This window comes from Myxine glutinosa, chromosome 1 (genome assembly GCF_964187855.1).
Source record: "Myxine glutinosa chromosome 1, kmMyxGlut1.1, whole genome shotgun sequence".
NCBI classification, from domain to species: domain Eukaryota; kingdom Metazoa; phylum Chordata; class Myxini; order Myxiniformes; family Myxinidae; genus Myxine; species Myxine glutinosa.
The window spans coordinates 300,571,940-300,576,610 of record NC_136261.1 but is presented as its reverse complement, the minus strand read 5'-3'; the positions used below and the strand labels follow the sequence as shown (position 1 = coordinate 300,576,610).

The 4,671-nt window shown below is 36.9% G+C and overlaps 1 non-coding gene across 1 annotated transcript; it reads left to right on the top strand.

Annotated features, from left to right (window-relative positions):
* Positions 1–3,130: 3,130 nt before the first annotated feature.
* Positions 3,131–3,203, top strand: TRNAA-AGC (transfer RNA alanine (anticodon AGC)). Its single transcript has one exon. It is a non-coding gene; the product is annotated as a tRNA-Ala (tRNA).
* Positions 3,204–4,671: the final 1,468 nt, after the last annotated feature.

Here is a 4,671-nt window from a genome sequence, read left to right as displayed (position 1 = left end):
TCTAAATATAACATTCTATCATTGTGCCAAATTTGGTGCTTCCATCACAAAATGCACAATTCTTCTTAAATTTTTGCTATGCCGCTGCACTAATAGTGATGACGTCCTGGATGGACATCTTCTTCTTCAGTCGCGCATAACTTTGAGTGAAATACGATCGAGTTAAAAATAGTCAGAATTTGAGCAAATCTGTTTCATTCGTTTGTTAATATGCCTCATCTATTGTCAAATCTGCAATTATAATTTTTTTTGAGGTTGAAATGATCGCGGGAGATCGCGTTATAGTGATGACGTCCTGGATGGACATCTTCTTCTTCAGTCGCTCATAACTTTGAGTGAAATACGATCGAGTTAAAAATAGTCAGAATTTGAGCAAATCTGTTTCCCAAAATCTAATCAAATGTGTCCCGTATAATAACCAATCATCCCACCAAATTTCATGCAATTCGGTTGAATACTTTTTGAGTTATGCGATTAACATACACACACACAGACATACAAATAAATACACAGCGATCAAAACATAACCTTCCGCTTTTGCGATGGTAATAATAATAAGAACCTTGGGCCGAATCTCGCGCTTCACCAGTGCGCGTGCGCGAATTTACGTCACGTCGGCAGCGAGAAGGGGTTCCCCAACACGAACCAATCAGGAACTGCCACGTCACACTTATATGATCTCAGAATTCCTGTGACAGGAATTCGCGTTACACTGGCTGGAAGTCATTCGCTAGAGGCACTTCCTCAGCGCTAATAAAGCTTGCCTTTTTCGAAAATCACCATGTGGTAACGGGAGATAAGCTCAAATGGTAGAGTGCTCAATTAAGCATGCAAGAGGTAGTGGGATCGATACCAACATCCTCCAATATTCTACATTCTCACATTTTGTCAGCGAATTAACAAATTTTAATCGGCAGGAATCAGAAGACACGCAATCTTGACCATTACCACTCTGCAAAATAAAGTGTATGCATTATTTTCCATATAAAGCTCCCTCTATCCATTGACTGACAGACTGGCTCACATCAATGTTCGGCATCTTCCAGGTGTCATCGAAATCTGAAATTTGAAATGCAGACGGACAGCGAAGCCGGTACACTGGGAGACATGACAGAACCGTCAGAAAGCGTCTGCCAATGAATATTTACATTTTAAAAAACCGTAAACGCATTCATAAAACAACAAAAAGCTGAATCGATATATAGCATTTGAAAATTGCAATTTATATCACTGTAAACTGTGAAATAATCATCAAAGCTGAGACAATGCAAGATAAATTAAAATCATTCGTAATAATAATAAAGCTTGCCTTTTTCGAAAATCACTAAGTGGTAACAGGAGATAAGCTCAAATGGTAGAGTGCTCACTTAGCATGCGAGAGGTAGTGGGATTGATACCCACATCCTCCAATGTTTTACATTCTCACATTTTGTCAGCGAATTAACAATTTTGAATTTTTTTTTTTTTTTTTTTTTTTTTTTTTTTTTGTATACAATATCGAGGCTCGTGAAAGAGCGAACATTAATCACATGAACACACAGAAAGACAAACCGACACATAAAACATATAACATAGGGAGCGGTAGACAAGATGGGGAGAGAGGGGGAAGAATTGGAATCAATCAGAAGACCAGAGTGGTAACTTGACCATGACCACTCTACGAAATAAATTGTATGCATTCTTTTCCATGCAAAGCTCGCTCTAACCATTGACTGATTGACTGGGTGATATCAACGTTCGGTGTCTTTCATGTGTCAAAGAAATCTGAAATTTGGAATGCCGATGGACAGCGAAGCCAGAACAATGCAAAACATCACAGAACCATCAGAAAGCGTCTGCTGATGAGAATTTACGTAAAAACAAATCGTAAACACATTCATCCAATAAAAAAAGCTGAATAGATACAAAGCATTTGAAAATTACAATTTATATCACTGCAGACTGTGAAATAATAATCAAAGCTGAAATCATGCAAGATAAATTAAAATCATTCATAATAATAATAAAGCTTGCCTTTATATGAAATCATCGAGAGGTATCCAGGGATTAGCTCAAATGGTAAAGCACTCGCTTTGCATGTGAGAGGCAGTGGGATCAATACCCACATCTTCCAAAATTTTACATTGCCACATTTTGTCAGCGAATTAACAATTTTGAATGGGAATGAATCAGAAGACACGCAAACTTGACCATTACCTCTCCACGAAACAAATTGTATGCATTATTTTCCATATAAAGCTCCCTCTATCCATTGACTGAGTGACTGGGTGATATCAACGTTCGGTATCTTCCAGGTGTCATATAAATCTGAAATTTGGAATGCCGATGGACAGCAAAGCCGGTACACTGGGAGACATCACAGAACCGTCAGAAAGCGTCTGCCAATGAATATTTACGTTAAAAAAACTCGAAAACGCATTCATAAAACAAAAAAAGCTGAATCGATATATATATATAGCATTTGAAAATTGCAATTTATATCACTGTAAACTGTGAAATAATCATCAAAGCTGAGACAATGCAAGATACATTAAAAGCATTCATAATAATAACAAAACTTGCCTTTATATAAAATCACAAAGAGGTAACGGGGGATTATCTCAAATGGTAGAGTGCTTGCTTAAGCAAGCGAGAGGTAGTGGGATCGATACCCACATCCTCCAATATTGCACATTGCCACATTTTGTCAGCGAATTAACAATTTTGAATTGAAATGAATCAGAAGACGTGCAAACTTGACCATTACCACTCTGCAAAATAAATTGTATGCATTATTTTCCATTTAAAGCTCCCTCTATCCAATGACTGACAGTGGCTCACATCAACGTTCGGCATCTTCCAGGTGTCATCGAAATCTGAAATTTGAAATGCCGATGGACAGCGAAGCCGGTTCACTGGGAGACATCACAGAACCGTCAGAAAGTGTCTGCCAATGAATATTTACGTTTAAAAAACCGTAAACGCATTTATAAAACAAAAAAAAGCTGAATCGATATATAGCATTTGAAAATTGGAATTTATATCACTGTAATCTGTGAAATAATAATCAAAGCTGAGATATACAAGATTAATCAAAATCATTCTTAATAATAATAATGCTTGCCTTTCTATGAAATCACCGAAAGATAACGGGGGATTAGCTCAAATGGTAGAGTGCTCGCTTAGCATGCGAGAGGTAGTGGGATCGATACCCACATCCTCCAATGTTCTACATTCTCACATTTTGTCAGCGAATTAACAATTTTGAATTGGAATCAATCAGAAGACAAGCAAACTTGACCATTACCACTCTGCGAAATAAATTGTATGCATTCTTTTCCATGCAAAGCTCATTCTAACCATTGACTGAATGACTGGCTGATATCAACGTTCGGTGTCTTTCATGTGTCAAAGAAATCTGAAATTTGGAATGCCGACGGACAGTGAAGCCAGAACAATGGGAAACATCACAGAACCATCAGAAAGCGTCTGCCGATGAGAATTTACATAAAAACAAATCATAAACACATTCATGCAATGAAAAAAGCTGAATAGATACAAAACATTTGAAAATTACTATTTATATCACTGCAGACTGTGAAATAATAATCAAAGCTGAAATCATGCAAGATAAATTAAAATCATTCATAATAATAATAAAGCTTGCCTTTATATGAAATTATCTTGAGGTATCAGGGATTAGCTCAAATGATAGAGCGCTCGCTTTGCATGTGCGATGCATTGGGATTGATACCCACATCCCACCAAAATTTTACATTCTCACATTTTGTCAGCGAATAAACAAATTTTAATCGGCAGGAATCAGAAGACACGCAATCTTGACCATTGCCTCTCCACGAAACAAATTGAATGCATTATTTTCCATATCAAGCTCATTCTCACCATTGACTGAGTGACTGGGTGATATCAACGTTCGGTATCTTCCAGGTGTCATATAAATCTGAAATTTGAAATGCCGATGGACAGCACAGCCGGAACACTGGGAGACATCACAGAACCATCAGAAAGCGTCTGCCAATGAATATTTACGTTTTAAAAAACCGAAAACGCATTTATAAAACAAAAAAAGCTGAATCGATATATATATAGCATTTGAAAATTGCAATTTATATCACTGTAAACTGTAAAAATAATCATCAAAGCTGAGACAATGCAAGATAAATTAAAATCATTCATAATAATAACAAAACTTGCCTTTATATAAAATCACAAAGAGTTAACGGGGGATTAGCTCAAATGGTAGAGTGCTCGCTTAGCATGCGCGAGGTAGTGGGATCGATACCCACATCTTCCAATATTTTACATTGTCACATTTTGTCAGCGAATTAACAATTATGAATTGGAATGAATCAGAAGACACGCAAACTTGACCATTACCACTCTGCAAAATAAATTGTATGCATTATTTTCCATTTAAAGCTCCCTCTATCCAATGACTGACAGTGGCTCACATCAACGTTCGGCATCTTCCAGGTGTCATCGAAATCTGAAATTTGAAATGCCGACGGACAGCGAAGCCAGTTCACTGGGAGACATCACAGAACCGTCAGAAAGCGTCTGCCAATGAATATTTACGTTTAAAAAACGGTAAACGCATTCATAAAACAAAAAAAAACTGAATCGATATATAGCATTTGAAAATTGCAATTTATATCACTGTAAACTGTGAAA